Source organism: Podarcis liolepis, assembly GCF_965112155.1.
Source record: "Podarcis liolepis genome assembly, chromosome: 13".
Lineage (NCBI taxonomy): Eukaryota > Metazoa > Chordata > Lepidosauria > Squamata > Lacertidae > Podarcis > Podarcis liolepis.
This window is the reverse complement of record NC_139573.1, coordinates 30,725,401-30,745,081: the sequence shown is the minus strand read 5'-3', so window position 1 is coordinate 30,745,081 and position 19,681 is coordinate 30,725,401.

Genomic DNA, 19,681 nt, shown 5'->3' with positions numbered 1-19,681 from the left:
GAACATTCCACCGCAAAGTGTATCTCAGCTTTTCTGGGCACAAAAGATATCCTCCAGCAGCTATTAGGAATTGTCTAAGAAAGCACTTTGTCAAAAGTAATGTTTTCAAACAAACATTAATAGAAAGGGGGGAAAGTGAAAGCAGCTCTGGAGAGTTTATTCATCCCCCTGACTATATATGAAGTAGCTGCTGAAAACTAGCAGATTGTCCTAGATCAGGCGTGTGCAGTGGCTTAGCGTGGGTTGCCAGCACCCAAGGCCATGCAGAGGGGATGGGTGGAAGGGAGGGAAATGGACGAAGTACACATGCACATTCAACTGCCTAACAGTGTCTGTGTCACCCAGGAGATTACAGCCACAGATGTAAGAAAAGAAGAGTCGTTCCATTGTCTGGAGAGGTCACTTCCCGGTTTGCATGGAGCCCAGCAACGGAAGCATGCAGCTCTACTGAGGCAGCACTGGATGTTGAATGTTTGCACCGCCTAACAATTTTGCACCTGGGGCAACCACCCCCTGTGGCCCCTCCCACGGTATGCCACTGGGTGTTGTACGACTCCAACTCTCATCAGCTCCAGCCAGAATGGCCAATGGCACTCAGGGATGATGGGATCTGGAGTCGATCAGCAGCATATAGAAGGCACCATGTTGTGTAGGATTGCCTTTGATACAAGTGAAAAGAATTTTCAGCCCTACTTGAAATCTGATGAAATTAGCAGATTGGAGAATTCAAGAGAGAACTTCCTTCTGTAAAATCTCACTCAGCACTATTGAAACACCCATTAAAAATGGCTTTTCTCACCCAAGGCATCCTGGTTTCAAAGTTGCTTTCAACACTTTTGAGTGTTTACAGGGGCATGCCAAAAGCCAAATGCTACCCAATGCAAAGGAAGGATGTATTCAAGTGCCTTACAATGGACTGGATTAGTTGAGAACCAGTCCGGGCAAGACTTTAATTATAGCCCCCATGCCCTGAGTGCGGGTGAGGACAGATAAATTAAAACTCTTGCGGCCCTCAGCCTGATGAACAGGAAATAGTGCTTTCAACCTTTTGAAAAGGTTCCGTCCTTTGAAAAAGTTCAGAAAGATCACCCTTCCTTGCTTGTCCTTGCCTAATTACATGTCACTCAGCCGCGTAATTAGTGGGCTCCGGGCCTGGAAGGAAACGAAAGGCAAGCAATGAAGTAATTAACCATAAGGGTCCTTTGTTCATGCACTGCATAAATATACACAGCGCCTCCCCAAGCCAATGGTCTTTCGCCTTGCAGCAATATAACAATGTGGGACGTTCCCAAAGAAAAAACAACAATAAGTTGAAAATGTAAGCCAACGAAAAGCCAATCTGTTTAAACTAGCACAGGGAACACCACAGATAAACATGAGAACTGACCTGGTCCCTGCCCAGACCGATCAAAATAATAATAATAAATAAAGGCTTTTTGGCATCCTTCCAGGTGAAGCACCTGGCCCAGCATGTTTTATGGGAGAGAGCTTTCCACGGCTGAGGTGCCCTGCCCCTGGCAGAGAGGCTGATCTAACTTCATACCAGGGTTCCTTCTGCCTGATGTTCTGAATGCTCAGGGAGACTCGCTGGGGAGGATACTGGACCTGCCAAAACTGTACACATAGCACATGATTGCATTAAGTTGTAGATCAGACAACTCAGCAGAAGGGCCGTGGCTCAGCAGTAGAGCATCCGCTTTGAATGTGAAAGTTCGCAGGTTCAATCCCCAACATCTGCAGGCAGCGCTGGGGGAAGACTCCCTTGCAAAAACTCTGGAGAGCCAGCGCCATCAGTACAGATGTTGTTTAGTCATTTAGTCGTGTCCGACTCTTCGTGACCCCATGGACCAGAGCACGCCAGGCACTTCTGTCTTCCACTGCCTCCCGCAGTTTGGTCAAACTCATGCTGGTAGCTTCGAGAACACTGTCCAACCATCTCGTCCTCTGTCGTCCCCTTCTCCTTGTGCCCTCCATCTTTCCCAGCATCAGGGTCTTTTCCTGGGAGTCTTCTCTTCTCATGAGGTGGCCAAAGTATTGGAGCCTCAGCTTCAGGATCTGTCCTTCCAGTGAGCACTCAGGGCTGATTTCCTTAAGAATGGATAGGTTGGATCTTCTTGCAGTCCATGGGACTCTCAAGAGTCTCCTCCAGCACCATAATTCAAAAGCATCAATAGGACTGTGCTATTTGGGCCGACAGTCTGACTCAGCACAAGGTTGCCTCCGATGGGATCTGCCACAAAAAAGTTGTGGCGTGGAATGCTGCAGTTCAGGATTCCAGACACTCCATTCCATTCCCTCTCCTTCCTCCCCTTGCTTTTGGTCCATTCCTCCCACGACCAGTTGGCTGGGCAGGTTCAATCCTTGTTGGGCTGTTTTAGCTTTAAGACTGTTGGTACTTCTGCAAACCTTGGCATTCGCCCTGTCCTGCTGATACATCCTTACTGTGCTCAAGCTAGCACCGTATTGGTTACATGAGCAACAGAACGTACAGAGGGAACAATCAGTCTCTTAAGAAATAAAATCATGGCACAGGTAGAGAGCAATGCCTCCTGCACCCACCCTCCCTGGCTGAGCAAAACCTACCCCACCTTGAAAGGGAGTTCACATCCACAGATCCACAGATCCCAGAACCCATCTCTCCTCTTCTATCTCTGCCTACTGCCCAGCTCCAGCACTAAGCTCACATCTGCACCATACATTTAAAGTACATGGGTCCCCCACAAAGAATCCTGGGAACTGTAGTTTGCCTCTCACAGAGCTACAATCCCCAGCAGCCTTAGCAAACTACAGTTCCCAGAATTCTTCCGGGGAAGTTGGGTGCTTTAAATGTATGGCGTGGGTGTGGCCTAAGCCTATTTACAAGAGGAGTTGTGGGAAGATGGGCATGATCTGTGGGGAGATGGGCAGGAAAATAGCCCGGTTTCACTAGGCAGGCTTGCATGAAAATGTCATTTTACTTCCTTCTGCGATGTGAAGTCATGCAAATGCCTCCCTGGTAGTTTGAGAGGGAGTGCCAGCGTTCAATGGATTCCTATGTTTCGGTTGCCCATAAAGGGCTGTATACAAAATCTACTTCCATGAGCCACATCTTTCTCTGGGCAAGTCAAGACCAGTTCATGACCGCAACCCAAGAGATTCCAAAAGACCTTGAGTGGATTACCTAATGCTTTCTGAGTAGAACGGGTAATACTAGGTAGACAACTCTAAGCTAACTGACGTATTCTTTCAGCTTTATACCCAACGTGAGCTCAACCAGCTAGAACATGGGCATGGCTGTCTAATACTCTAACATTATTTACAAACTTAGACCATTGTATTCAATCATCTCAAAAGATGTAGGAGTGGTGGAGAAGATGTGCAGAAAGAGCAAGCAAAGTTGAGCTTGTGGCCCTCCAGATGTTGTTGGACTCCAGGTCCCATCATCCTCAACCACTGTCCATGTTGGCTGTCCAACAGTTTCTGAAGAGCACCAGGTTCCACATGCCTGACCGACTGTACAAAGAAAGCCTTTAACCAGGTGTGACAAAGCAGGTGAACTGGTCACAAGCTGCATCCTAAGCAGATGCTCTCCCACTGAGCTACTGAGTCCCACCTTTGGGGACCAAGAAAAGATGCTGCTTGCTCCATTCCCTGGGAGACCCGTCTGTGTTGCTAGGAAACCACCAGGTGTTCCTTCTGCCTAGGCAGCCAAACAGGCCCCACAGGGACTCTCACACCGCTTCTCGGTTGGCCCTGGGAAGAAAGCGTGAGAAAGATTTATGAGAGGGTATCTAGGCTCAAATTAATAATTTCTCAACGTGCTACAGACTTGGCGTCGTCCTGGGTTGGCAACAGGTTCAGAGTGAAGAAAAGGCAGGAATCCTTCACAGGAACAAACCGATGGAACTCATTGCCCACAGGGCCTGCTGGGATAACTGGGGGCAAAGATGGCTTTGAAAAAAGACACTTAAAAATATAGGGAGGATTGTTCTAATATCAGAGTGGATAGCTAGAAAACAGACCATCTATATTCAGAGGAACGATAACATGAATTGACAGATCAGGTGCTAGTGTCATGTTTGTTTAAGCCTGGATTTTTTGAAGGGGAGAGATAAAGACGACTACTTTCTACCATCAGGTTTTAATGAGAACCTTATTTTCTTTTATGAAGTCATAGAATCTTCTCTCTACACATAAGCAAGCTCCACGGACAGATGCCAAACTTTCACAGGCTACCCAGAGCTCTTTCATTATGCCAATTGAGAAAGAAGATCAAAGGCGTCCATAATTAATTTTCGCATGTGATGTTTTGCCTGCACAAAGCTCATTGCATTCTTAGAATACCCAGCTGTCAGATCATGGATTTTAAAACACTTGGTCTCTTAACCAACAACTTCAGGAAATATGGAAATGAAAACACTTTCCTTTCTCCTTTTCCAAGAAGAGGGATATTCAGCGAAGCTTGCTTGATGTTGTGTGGGTTTTTGTGTTTTTTTAAGGAAAGCATTCCCAGAGCTGGGATGCCTCTAGAAGAAGGCAAACAACAACCGTCTCAAATGTAGATCCAGCACAGAATCAGACTTCTAGGATTCAACAAGTTCTATGAATAGCAGGCTGCTTTGGTCAAAGCCACCATTCAGTATAGTGTCTAAAAACTCTTTCTTAGACTCCATCTACACTTTTCATTTAAACCAGTATTATGCCACTGCATGCTGCCTTTTAATAATAATAATAATAATAATAATAATAATAATAATAATAATAATAATAATAATAATAATAATATTTCAAAAAACAAATTGCACCCTAAATAATCTATAGTTCCCAGGATTCTTTGGAAGAAGCTATGGCTGTTTAAATTGGCATGATGCCACTTTAAGTATATAGTACAGATGGGTCCATACACACTCAATACTGCACCTTAGGAGTCATCTGTATTCATAGCAAACCATTGGATGCAGGCTGTCTTGCCTCAAAACAGGCAGCTGAGCTGAAAAGTCGGAGTTCAGTGGTACAGCACATCTTCCACATGCATTGCAGATGGTTTCAAATTTGATCCCTGCCATCTCCAGTTAAAAGGTGCTGAGGAACAGTGCTGACAAGGACCTCTTTCTCAGAGATGGAAAAAAGCTAAAGTCCCTACCAGAGAAGAATGGCAGATCAAGTTGATGGATTATGCTGAAATGGCTAAAATGTCTGGAATAATCAGAAATCAAGAAGACCAAAATTTCACTAAGGAGTGGGGGAAATTTATAATTTATCTTAAAAACCATTGTAAACAGTTAAATTTATTAGTATGATTGGAATAACACTTGTAGTTTAATGGTGAATTTTGGACACAATGGAGAGGTAAAAGATCTGGATTATTATAAAAGATACAGGAGGAAATGATTAACTATAGGACCCACAAAGGAGAGGGTGGAAGTCCAGGAGATTCTTTGGGATCTTGTTTCTATGTTGTATGTTGTAAAATTTTAAACTGAAAAAAAAAATTTAATTAAGAAAAGAGGAAGACCTCTCTGTCCCAGACTGCCTAAAGCCAGTGTTTGAGTAGACATCAGTAGACCAATGGCCTGATTCAGTATAAGGCATCTTCATATGTTCTTTCTAAGGCTGTGATTCAGTTCTATCACATCATCATTCTTAACCAGTCCCTGTTACAGAACTGATACTCAAAACATATGCTATTAACTTTCTCAAAGCCACCCAGAGTGCCTATGGCTTCGCTTGGATTTGAGATGCAATTCTAACACTCTATCTAAGTACTTATCTAGCACTAAGTATCTAATGACTGCAAGGAGTGCACGGGTGGCTGCCAATTAAAACTGTCATCGGTTTTATGTAATTCCCCAAAGAATCTTCCCATAAATCTTTGCAGCAATTATTCCGCCTCCTCTGAATTCCCTTCCCTCCTTCTCAAGCCACATAAATACACCCTCGCAAGGCCAACGGACCTGCACGTATCAGACGTTCAACTCTACCGCCAACACGGTTGAGGCGTGCACCCAACATGGTGCCAGCTGTGGTTGGACTGGAGCTCCCTTCAGCCTTAGCCAACATGGCTGATTGTCAGGGAATATGGGAGTTGTCATCACTCATATGCTGAGGTGCTTGAAACACCAGTTCAGAAATCTCTTATACTTGGTTCAGGGATTGGCAACTTCTAGGCCATATCTGGACACTGAATGGTATCCTCAAGTCCTGTGCTTGCCAAACAAGTGGCAGAAAGGATATCTGGAGGAAGTGGCAGCTGTAACTATGGAATTGACTGAATGAAATGAGTCACCAAGAGGACACCTGGCAAGAGGCCACCCTGTCAAAGTGGCCACCCATTAAAATTGGGCCCTCTTTTCCCCTCATAGAGTGGTAGTTCTCAGGGTGGTCTAAGAATCAGTTCCTTTTCCCAGGGAAATTGAGAAATTCTAGTTCTATGAAAGGAATAGCTGATTCCTAACATCTCTCTCTCTCACTCACACTCTCTCTCTAATTTTCATTATTACCATTTCCAAAATCACATTCACGTTCAAATATACATTTCCACCATTAATATCTTTCTTTATAATAAAAACATTCAGTGACTTCTGTTCTTTGCCTTCCCTGGCTCCTTTAATTTCCCCACCATTCCTGCATATTCTTATATATCCATTTAGATATGCATTACACTGTTGAATTTACCTTAATGCTGCTAGCGTTTTCACTTGTTTACAATTATTTTCCAGATACTCCACAAAGTTTTTCCACTCCTCTTTATATAACTGATCTTCTTGCTCTCTTATTTTACTTGTTAGGCCTGCTAACTCTGCATATTCTATCATTTCTAATTGCCAATCCTCCTTTTTAGGGACATCACTCACCTGCTACTTTTGAGATAACAAGATCCAAGCTGCTATAGTGGCATACATAAATATTTTTTTCTGACTCCTGGGTACCATCTGTACCATTCCCAGAAGGAATGCCACTGGTTTTTTTTGGGGGGGGGATATTTTTTAAAACATTGTTTTCATCTCATTATATTTCATTTCTCAGTACTCTTTAACTATCTTTGCATGCCTACTACATATGCAAAAATGTTCCTTCTGCTTCTTTACATTTCCAACATACCTCAGATTCTGATTTATATATCTTAGCTCATCTACTCAGAGTTAGATACCATCTGTGTATCATTTTCATACAATTTTCTTTCAGTGTATATAGCATGCAGTAAATATTCCATAATTTCTCCCAGAGGTCAAATTCTATATTATGCCCTATATCTATTGCCCAGTGAATCACTGATGATTTTACCAGCTCATCTTTCATTTCCCATTCAAGTGTTTTCCTAACAACTCTCAACACCCTTAGCAGACTACAACTCCCAGGATTCTTTGGGGGAAGCCATGACTGTTGAACATGGTATGATGATGCTTAAATGTGTAGTGTAGATGGGCCTTGTTTGCAGATCAGGATTCTATAGAGTACCGAGTTAGATGGACCATTTATATCTTCAAAACCAGAACTGTAGCAGTTAAGACAGATTATATTTCCACTTTGCTGAGGGTCATAATATAGAACAAGCAGGTAATTAAGAAATACCTTTCCTTCTGCATCCTCTATGTCTTCTGGTCGTTGGAAAGCGGCTGTGGGTCAAACTGTATGTGATGTGGGAGTTCTGTGGCTGGTAATCTTTTCATTCTGCAAAAAAGTAGCTGTAACACCCCACTACCTCCAATTTGGACCAGGGTTCCAGCAGAAGGAGAGGGGCGATCTAAACCTCTGCCCTTGTACTATGATCCCGATCCAAATTCCCTACAAACCTGCCTTAGCTACGGAGGGAGAAACTCACAGGCTCATTTTCCTCTCTGTGCCTAACAGCGCCTGGAATGGGTGGATGCAGTTTGGACCAAGCCTGTGGTGTGAGGGCAAAGGGTTAAATCTCCCTTCCCCAATCCAAACACTTGCACACTGCCCTTAGTAGTTGCTACTTGCAAAATGGAAAAATAAACAGGCATTAGGAATCACGGAACTGAAACAAACCATTTGGCCAGAAGCAAACCTCAAAGCAGTAGCTTCTTACTATGACAACAGTCTTAAATGTTTAGGACCTGATGTTGTTTCACTCTTTCCCTGGGCTAGTTCATCATTAAATCCGTTGCTAGGATGTCTTCCTGTGTCAACAAGGTTGCGTGGAAAGGAAGCAGTGCAGAGGTGGTGTATTGCCTCAGTCTCAAACGTCAATGCCAAGCCACCCTGGAAGTGCAGCTGTCTCTACCCACAGAAAATGATGCCACGATTAATCGCTCAGGGACCATTAATCACATCATCACCTGGGAAATGTCTCCCAATTTAAAGATTAGCCTTTAATGTGTCCCAAAATGACACAAAGGGAAAAAAACATCGTTTTCATTTCGAGCCAGTCCTGGTTGCTGATGAATAATCACAACCCATGCCTGTAAATTTGGGGGTGCATGTCTACTCAAAAGCAAGTCCCCCTGTGTTCCTCCCAAATAGGGGTGTCTATTTCTTGTCTATGTCATTTGTGTATCTGTTCATTCAGAGGTCTGTTCCATTCTGTTTCCACATTCATCTGTGTTTGTGTCCAATTGCACTAACACTCCTCCTGCACAGATTGTTTTTCTCTCTAATGTGATCGACTCCATATTACAATAAGTTCTGGCAAGAGTAAATGGAATCATATAAACTGTAAAGTGTGTCTTACCAGCCAAACTATAAACTCATGTGCTCGGTAAACTGGGGCCAATTCTTCCCAGCCAAAATAAAAGGAGCGCTCTGCCTTCGGACACTTTGGGTATTGTTGTAGGCGTCCTTACTTTACCAGCTTCAAGCTTGCTGATTTATAAAAGGAGAATAAAATTCACTGAGCCAGAAGAAGCAACATGGGAAATAATTGTCTGACCTGTTGTTGTTGTTGTTGTTGTATTTCGCCATTAAAATTTATATACAGCCCTTCATCCACAGATCTCAGGGCGGTTCACAACATAAAATCACAAAATAAAAACCATAAAATATATAGCAAAAATAAGAACAACAACAAACCAGCAATCCCCCTCTCCCATATCTTTGAGGAGCTACATCGTAAGCAGCAGTATTCATGTAGCCCCATTTCCAGCAATAGCAGGTCAGTCCCCTGGAAAACGTATGACCTGCAGGGACCTCATGTAAATGTTTACACAAATTCAATTGCATATAATGAGGACAGAGCCTGGTGTGCTGGAGCTCACGTCAGAAGCTCACATCAGTTGGGCATAGTGCAGCCCTGAGCTACAATTGCATTTACAGTCATACCTCAGGTTACAGACGCTTCAGGTCGCGTTTTTTTGGGTTACGGACTGCTGAAACCCAGAAGTACCAGAACCAGAGTTACTTCCGGGTATCGGCGGTCGCGCATGCGCAGAAGCGCTAAAATCACACTTTGCACATGCGCAGAAGTGCGCGAACGTGCATCCCACACAGATCACATTCGCAACCCAAGCATCCACTGTATTGTGCAAGAGAACACAGCTACATGGCTATGAATGAAGACATTGCATAGGCCTCTGTGCCTATTTCTGTTACAGGTCTGCTACATTAAAAATGTGCTAGACAAATTTGACAGAGAAAAAGCACACAGTGGAAAGTGAATTGTTTATTGTATTTTCCTCAACAGCTGTGAAACTCAAAAACCCAAAGAGCCTAAAAAGTGAAAAACACACCTAAGAAAGTGAACTGGAAGATGAATGGGAAATAGTGCAAAGTTCTTAATTGCCCACCCCCCAAACAAAACAAACTTAATTCACATTCAGTTCACTCTGCAATTACAGGAACAACTTTCAGCTATAGTGCAGAGATTTTTTACATATTCAGTGAATCTCATTAAACAGAACTAGTTTGCTCCAAGCACTGAACTTTTACTAGTTTTATAGTTGCACAGATGCTAAAAATCCAATGCCATGGAGGGAGACAGGTGTGCAGGTGTCAGGCGGCAGAAGAGCATGAGCAAAAAGGATGCAGGGGTGTGCCTATTAATGCTGGGGTGGAGGGAGACTGCAGATACAAAACAGTTGTTGAGTTCTTTAATGAGAAGTAAATATATGCTACAGGAAGCTGTCAGGCTAGAATTATAGAAACAAAAATAATAATCCAGCAATATGGGTTTTCCCACCTTGGTTTCAGGTGCAGCCAATGAGTCACATGAGAGTATTCCTTTAAAAATAAAAAGTTCACTGGATGCAACATACTGTATTTAAGCAACTTCCATAGAAACTTGTATTCACTGCATAATCTTTTCCTGATTCTTAATTACACATGGGTTTTAGGTTTCCAGCCTTTCGTCTGTTACCTGATCTGCTACAAATGTCTCTTAATCTGTGTAGGTGATGCAAAGTTCTATGGATGAATCACCTGGAAGCCACTGGGGTTCATAAACCGGAAAACATGGAGAAGATCAAGCTTTGCAGGCACACACATAATGCAAAACAAAGAACCCCACATTATCTACAATATATTTTAGAAAGTGTTTGGTCCATCTGTTTGTCTGTCTGTCTGTCTGTCTGTCTGTCTGCTCTCTGTAGCATTCAGAGACCTCTTGAGAGATTACCAAAAACCTGGCACAAGGACTCCCAAGTTGGAGGTGGTGTTCTTCACCAACATTTGGACCCCAGGAGCAATTTGGAATCAAGATGGCAGACCATGTTTTCTGGCTCTCAGATGGACAACACAATTAGTTAAACCCTTGCATTGTGTGGGGCAGGCTTCCCTAACCCAGTGAGCTCCAGAAGTTTTGAACCTCAAGTCCCATCATCTTTGACCATTGACTTTGCTGGCTGGAGCTGACAGGCGCTGCAATCTAGAACTGGAGAGCATCAAGTTGGGGCAGGCCGCTTATGTGTTTCAGAAACAGGACCTCCCTGTTGGTCACTGATTATACTTGTCAGGAGACAAACATGAGTTTTCTCAAGACAGGAATGTGACATGATAAGGCCATTGTTTTCCTGGGTGTACACATGCATTTCTTTTGTCCTGCTGTTGCATCTGGTTAAGCAGGTTTTGCAAAATATTTTTTTTAAGCCTGTAGAACCTGAGAGCAGAGACTATAGATGGATGTGTTCACACCCCAGTGCTTACGTCACACCACTGCCAGTCCTCTGAGAAGACACCTGACTACCCTCAGCCAATTTTTCTTTATAAGGAATTGTTGCTGTTCTTTTAAAAGCAGCAGCACTCGGTTCCACTTGGCATTCCATTTCCACAAGACATGCTTGTTTCCCACAGTTTGCAGGCAACCGCCAAGGTTATCCTAAAGTGCAAATATTGATTTAGGCTTCTTTTAGTGAAAGACTCTTCATCAGGGAACCGGCTCCCTGGGCTCAAAACTGAAACTGATGACTCAGAAGCATAAGCCCACTGAAAAAGTGCTCTTGGTTTCAAGGGAGGGATAAGCCTCTGTTTGGAGGGATAAGCCCTTATTTGGGCACTTGCTTCACATGATTAACAATTTCAGGCTCCTAAATTCCAAAAGGGGGGGGTCTTATGTACGTACAGCAGGCTCTCAAATAGAAACATGCCCCCCCATCTGTGGATAGTTGGTGGTGGGGACTAGGGTTTGTAACAATGTGGCCCATAGGTGTCACCCCACTCTCTCCTTCCACCTGATTGTTAGTCAGTCCCCACCACCAACTATCCACTGGGCTTTTGTGAGGATAAAATGGAGAGGGGAAGAAGCCAGTACGCCACTGGCAACCTGTTTTCAGCCTGCGGGCTGCTGTCACAGGAGCGTGAAGTCAGTAATCACACAGTTCAAAGACGGCGTTAGCTCTTCATTAGCAAAAACAGGATCTCCACAGACTTGGTTGAGTGTCAGGCCTAATGAACAGAGCAGCTCATTCCCAGCGGTCTTCCTCCATGAAAATCAGTTGTCGAGAATGACAGTCCCCACCTCGTCACAGCAGTCTAAATCCCCTGCTCTCCAGGGCTTCTTCCAAGCAATTAGAGATTGCAACTGCATGCAGCTAACCTCTCCTCTGCCCTTTTCATGCCTCTTCTGGTTCTAGGAGACAAGCAGGAAGGAGAGCTTGTCTCAGCAGGAGACCAGTGACTCCTTACCACCCTGACTTATCTCTGCCTCTTGGCCTCTATCCTCCCCTGCTTCAGCCTCTGCCTCTGATTCCGGATTTCTCTCTGTCACAGACTCTCCCTGCTCACTAAGCCCTGTTATGTCTTCAGCTTCCAACGCCTCCTATTCCCATTCTCCTCCCTCCTCTCCCTTTGTCATCCCACCACTACTCCCCAGGCTCTGAGCCCCTTCTTCCCTTGGTGGTTCCCCAGCTGGTTCCTCCCACCATTCCCATGCACCCAACCAGTCCATGACAGCTGCCTTCCCTTCCGCAAAGGGTGTATGGCCTTGGGAGAGACCTAAGCAACCAAACCCAGAGGCCTACCAGACCGCATTTGGCCCACAGGCCTAAGGAGCCCCATTCCCAGGAGTAACGCACATGTAACCATTAATTTGCCCTTGGCTCCAAGAGTCGGAAATTGCAAATGAGTCTATAACACCGGCAAGGTGCAGTTCCTAACACAGAGAGGTTATTTTGTAATTTCTAAGGAGCAAGGTGCCAGGATTTTGAGCCTGCTTGGAATCCGCTCTGCCTGGCCTGCAACCAGCAGCAGTGACTCAAGTGAAAGTAGAAATGTAGACATCACGCATTGCATGGTACAATCTGTGCATGAAGAAATGAGGAAAACACACACTTTAACACTTCCTTAACCACCTGCACTTTCCTCTGAGGAAGAGTGAAAAGATCAAGATCAGCGTCAGGGACTGGCAGGACACTGACGAGTGTGCACTGGGGAAAGTGGGGTGGAGTCTGACTTGGGAGAAAGGGGTCAGTGATTTGTGGGGCACTATACTGGCCAAGAGGCAAGAGACAGAGGAAGGGGAAGCTTCAGAGCTGAAGGGTAGCGCACAAGGTGGGTCAAAAGAAGAGGAGGGTGAGGCAGATCAGGCAAGTGAAGGGCTGGATGCCTCCCCATCCTCTCCTGCCCCACTGTATCCCAGAATCAGGAGGGCATTGGGCTTCATTAACTACGAACCCCAAAATCTGGGATCCCCTCGAAACTGGTGCCAAAGGTTTGCAGTCATTTTGCAGCGAAAACATTGCATTTTGCAGTACCCCACAAATGGAGTAATTCATACAGAAAACCCAGATTCGTGGTCAATGCCCCCCCCCCCAAACACAACATTGTCTGATTCACTCCAAACCGGCACCAAACTTTGGCAAAAGTGTTTGTCTGAAAATCCCAACAGCAAATGGGAATAGAATTTAAGAAGGTTTTCAATGGAAAGGAAAGGTGGCGACAGCAGAACTCTGGGACTGTTGCTGCATCACCACAAAAACCTCTGGGAAAGCCAATGACTTAAACAATGATTTTAAAGAAAAGAGGAGGAAAATACTTCTTTGGGGGGGGGATAAAGAAGAACAGAATGAGGTGGGGAGGGGAGAAGGAAGAGCACACTGAATTTAAGATTGGGAAAATGGCAAATGTGTCCTCTTTTTTGCAACCCTAGATGTGGCATGATCACAGCATGTGGCTGGCAGCTGGCGTAGGAGATGGGAGAGTTGAAATCCCCCCACCAAATCACCTTATGGCATGGAGCTCATTGGTTTTGCTCATTTTGGTTGAATTATTCCAATTGCAGGATTGCAGGAGGCACGCTCTAGAAGGCTAAGGCAGGCAAGGACCCACAGCCCAGGTGGGGCTCACTAGCTGAGGGAGGAAGTATGTGATTCCTCAGCTGGAGTAGGCTCAGGACAGGCCACATGCCTCCTCAAGCCCAGATGCTGCAGGGATACTGCATCCTGGCCAGCTTAACCTGTGTAAGAGCTACCTGCTTTTTGCAGATTCCTTTGTTCTTATAATAAAACCATGCCTCTTTATTAATCAATAAACTATCGTGTGTCTTCACTTGGGGTGGGGGCGTTATGTACATTCCTATTTCAAATGCTTCTCCTCCACTTCCGCTTTGATTAGAGATCAGCTTAAACAGGGAGCATTTAAGCCATGCGCTAGCAACTTGTAGGCAGATGGCGACCTCTAGTGAGGAAGGAACACATATATTATGTCCGGTGAAAAGGAAGGCAGTGCCACTTCAAGCAATTGTCAGTAGGAAGAGCACATCTATGATAGGGATGGAGAGATAGAGGGATGGTAGATGACAGATAGATAGATCTATAGATCGCTCTATAGATAGATCTATAGACAGACAGACAGACAGACAGACAGACAGATAGATGATAGATAGAGATAGAGATAGAGATAGAGATAGAGATAGAGATAGAGATAGACATAGAGATAGATAGAGATAGATAGAGATAGAGATAGAGATAGAGATAGAGATAGAGATGATAGAGATAGAGATAGAGATAGAGATAGAGATAGAGATAGAGATAGAGATAGAGATAGATAGAAGATAGATAGATAGATAGATAGATAGATAGATAGATAGATAGATGATATAATTACAACAACAACAACAACAACAACAACAACAACAACAACAACAACAACAACAACAACAACAATTTATTATTTATACCCTGCCCATCTGGCTGAGTTTCCCCAGCCACTCTGGGCGGCTCCCAATGGAGTGTTAAAAACAATACAGCATTAAATATTAAAAATTTCCCTAAACAGGGCTGCCTTCAGATGTCTTTTAAAGATAAGATAGCTGCTTATTTCCTTGACATCTGAAGGGAGGGCGTTCCACAGGGCGGGCACCACTACTGAGAAGGCCCTCTGTCTGGTTCCCTGTAACCTCACTTCTCACAATGAGGGAACCGCCAAAAGGCCCTCGGAGCTGGACCTCAGTGTCTGGGCTGAATGATGGGGGTGGAGATGCTCCTTCAGGTATACAAGACCGAGGCCGAAATGATAGATAGATAGATAGATAGATAGATAGATAGATAGATAATAATGATGATGATAGATAGATAGATAGATAGATAGATAGATAGATAGATAGATGATATAGATGAGAGAGAGAGAGAGAGAGAGAGATGATAGATGCATTTCAACAGCACACATTTTCCATAATTCACATGTTTTGAAGAACAACATAAGAACATAAGAAGAGCCTGCTGGGTGAGGCCAATGGCCCATCTTAGTCCAGCATCCTGTTCTCACAGCGGCCTGTGGGAAACCTGCAAGCAGGACCTGATCACAAGAGCATTTCCCCCTCCTGTGGCTTCCAGCAACTGGTATTCAGAAGCACTGTTGCCCCCATCCATGAAGGAAGAGCCTGGTCATCCTGGCTAGCAGCATTTGACAGCATCATCCCCCACAAATTTGCCTCATCCTCTTTTAAAGATATCCAAGTTTATGGCCATCACTACCTCCTGTGGGAGCAAGTGCCATAGCTTAACTTTGCCCGGGGTGGGTGGGTGGGGTCTTCTCTTGTATCTATTCAGCTTCACAGGACCTAGTGTTATGAGTTTGTAACTCGAAATGTTTGTAACTTGAAGCATTTGTAACCCAAGGTACCACTACAGTGTGTTAACTTGTATCAATGTAACTAGTGGGCATTGGGGGGGGGGTTGTTTTCCCCACCAACAGGGATTAAAGCTTTTCATTTCAACATATTCATGATATAAATCACCTTGCATAATAAAGGAAGATAATTTGCAGCTTGCTCAACTAAAAATAATTTTTTTAAAAAAACAACCAATTTGAGCTCCTTGGAGAAAAACTGGGATCTAAAAGCAATACACAGGTAAATACAGTGGTACCTCGGGTTAAGTACTTAATTCGTACCAGAGGTCCGTTCTTAACCTGAAACTGTTGTTAACCTGAAGCACCACTTTAGTTAATGGGGCCTCCTGCTGCCACCGCGCCGCCAGAGCACAATTTCTGTTCTCATCCTGAAGCAAAGTTCTTAACCTGAAGCACTATTTCTGGGTTAGCGGAGTCTGTAACCTGAAGCATATGTAACCTGAGGTACCACTGTACACATTTTGCATAAAAGATGTACACAAGCTGTGTCTCTTACTGGGGAACGCATTAAGAAAAACACACAGGAAAGTGTGCACTTCACATTAAAAGTGCCTATTTTTATAAGGAAACCATGCACATAATGTGTGCAGAGTGCAAGGGGGAGGGATGGGTCGAACAGCATACAAGGGAATGGAACAGTCCCATGGCTTTGACTGAGACCAAAATGGGATGGAAAGAGTTACTTAGTGCATCTCTGCTCCACAACAACTGTGATCTAATACAGTGGTACCTCAGGTTACATGTGCTACAGGTTACATATGCTTCAGGTTACAGACTCCGCTAACCCAGAAATAGTGCTTCAGGTTAAGAACTTTGCTTCAGGATGAGAACAGAAATCGTGCTCCGGCGGCACGGCGGCAGCTGAAGGCCCCATTAGCTAAAGTGGTGCTTCAGGTTAACAACAGTTTCAGGTTAAGAACGGACCTCCAGAACGAATTAAGTACTTAACCCGAGGTACTACTGTACTGACTATAGTTAAGGGGATTGCTGAACCTTGTTCAAGGTGGGATTTCGGCTTTTCCTCTTGCCACCGCCACCTCCTCCTTCCTCCATGTACTCTAAAATGGAAGCAGCACCTGAGAGTTCATGCCCCAAAAGAGGTGTCTCTGTTCGCTTGCACCTTAATGGTTTTTTTAAAAAAGTGGATGCTTAAGTAAACCCCAATGGCACGCATGACGCCTGGGTGAGTCACTAGCATTATCTCTACAAATATGCCTTCACCTTTGCCGTGCTGCTGGAAGCGCTGTGGAAAAAGGAGGGGGGCAATATCAAATGCTTCTCTGTACCGCTTTACCAGGTAACAAACAGCTCTGAAGCTTGCCTCCCTCTGAAAGGTCTAGCTATGTTGAAAAAAATCTCCTTTCTTGGGGAGAAGGATGGGTTGAAGTGCTTATATCATTTCTGCAGATTTCCATGGGAACTGAGCAGCTCGGAACATAGGCTGCATTCGCCCCATACATTTAAACAGTCATGGCGTCTCCCAAAGGATTATGGGTGCTGCAACTTGTTAAGGGTGCTGGGAGTGGTTAGGAGACCCCTGTCCGCAACTCGGTTTGAAAAGGACTCTTTACAACCTGTTACACTGAAGTGATCTAAATGAAAAGACCTCGCCTATTTCCCCTTCTCCTCCTGCCCATACACAAACACTTGTATCAGTACGTATCAAACTTTATTTCGGCCGCAGACCAGCACAGATGAACACTTGTCTATTTATTAATAAGCAAATAAAAGAGACATTGCTCAGTTTTCTAAGGTTCTTATCTAAGAGATTTGACTAGCGAACCTTGAACTTCTGCTCTCGTGAATTGCCTTATTTACGTTTACGCTAAGCAGCTGCACCCATACCAAACCCAAAACCTATGGCTTCGGGAATCAAACAACTCCAGCCATTATTTTACATACCTTCAATGATTTATAATACCTCCGCCCCCTGCAAACTGCTTCCATTGTTACAGCAACTTTACTCTCGGGTTGTCACCTTCCTCCTTCTCTTCCTGTAGGGTTCAGCTGGGAGGAGGATGGGGAGAAACCTAGAATTATTTAGTTCCATGTGTCATTGGCTCCACCTACTGTTTGGGCTCCCTGCCATTCACGCCGCCAGTCCCAATGGGCATCAGCAGTGCCAGATTTATGTATAGGCTAAGTAGGCTGAAGCCTAGGGCCTCTAAATCTAGGGGGCCTCACCAGCCTGCCCTCTCCCCAGTGCCACAGTCTCCCCTCTCCCAAAATTTCAAAATTTGCAAAATTGCAATTTGCAGCAGTGAGGCGCAACTTGAATTTTTTTTTGGTAAGGCTCCAGTTCACAGCCAAAGTCTGCAAAATCTTATATATATAAATAAAATCCATCTAGATTGCCCTGGTGCAGGGCCCCCCTTAGGAGCAGCATGTGGGGCCCAATTTGGCAAAATTGCTGCAATTGCCTTAAGGTCAGCCCTGATGAGACTGTGCAGGGGTTGGACTGACAAGCCCTGCACCTTCTAGGTCCCTGGTGTCACTATTCAGAGTACAGACTCAAGGACTTGTTACAGAAATAAAGGGGGGCATTTATTGGAAATCAGTTTTGTCACCTCTTCCCCCCACCAAACCCCAAGACAATGAGCCCAGCCGCCTTTTATTCACAGTTGCATAAGCACTACACTACAGCATAGCCATAAACCTGTACATTCACCTGCTGAAATATACACCCAAAATGTAGCAATGAAGATTTATGTTACTGCTTTATGAATGAACACTGTGTTTTATGAATGGACTCTGTATTTTGTGAATTACCTGAGAGCCACCAATAGGGAGCTAACCAATTGGGTACTACCAAACAGTGATCCCTATTGCTGAAAGCAGGTAACCAGCAGGGAATGCTTCAGCTCAGCCTTTGCACAGTTGACTGAACACCCCCTGCTGTGCAGATAATGGAGAAAGCTCATAAATTGTATCCCTTCTGGCATCCTGGCCAACTCCATTATGCTGGTATAAATCCTGGTGCACCACAAGGCCAGAATAGCAGCAAATAAAATCCGCTCATATGTCAGCAACTGATAAGACTTGTCAACCAGTTCTTCCAAAGTCTTCCTAAATTATAAAGTTCTAAAATACAGGCCAAAAGTGAACAGGTCTGGGAAGAGTGAGGCATACAATGGGCACCACCAGTGAAAAGGCCCTGCTCCGTGTAACTCCTGCCCTGTCATTTGATTGAGTGCCCACTTGCCCTCCTTCTTGACATTGAATGCTATCTATTGAAGTCTCCAGGTCCAGTACAAAGACCATAAGAAGGGAGAGCAGGGACCTTAAAGTTCCCAACAGCTGTTAAGCAAGCAAGCAAGCACACAGGTCACTTTTGTCACAGTCAGGACGCCTATGTCCTGGCCAGGCCTGCACCCAATCTTGTTTTTGTACAATCTTGTTTGTCCTCAGTAACCAAAATTATATTATCAACATATACAAGTAGAAAAGTTGTTTTCCTTCATTTGCAAGGAATCGTACAAAACAAAGTGGCACTAATAAAGAAAAGTTCCAGGGTGGCAACATAAAGTAACTAAAAATGCTTTTGCAGTTCATCAAAACTATCCAGCGATATCAAGTTATAGGAAAACTGGTGCTATTAACAGTAATCCTTCTAGTTGGTTAATTGGTTTGGCAACTTCCATGCACATGGTGTGTGATGCCAATCATTTCCCCCAAGAGTTAAATGATAACTAATCAGAGGCAGCTACAGTTGCAAATGGCAACAAAATATCTGTGAAAGGAAAAGGAGCAGGTTTGCTCAAGTGTGTTGCAGGTAGAAATACTGTTTGTAATGAAGTGAGAGCAGTAGTTTACTTGCTCGAATTAACAAATAAGAAAGTTTGGAGAATTTAAATTCTAGATTAGAATTGATTACTTCATTGAGAAGGGGATTGTAAGAAAAACACTGGGGCCTAATTGGAATAGTAGAGTGCCTGGTATCTGGTGGGCAATCTCATCCTTTATTTCCACACTGTGGCTGCCGACCAAATCACCTGTCAGGAGAGTTATGAGATTCAGGTGAGGGTCAGATGCCTTGTCAATCCCAGCAGGTATATAAGAGGATGGCCGCCTTTGCCCTGGCCAGGCCCGCAGTTTTTTTTAAGAATAACATTACAACTTCATTTTCCTAAAAAATAATTCTTATACAGTGGTACCTCGGGTTACATACGCTTCAGGTTAC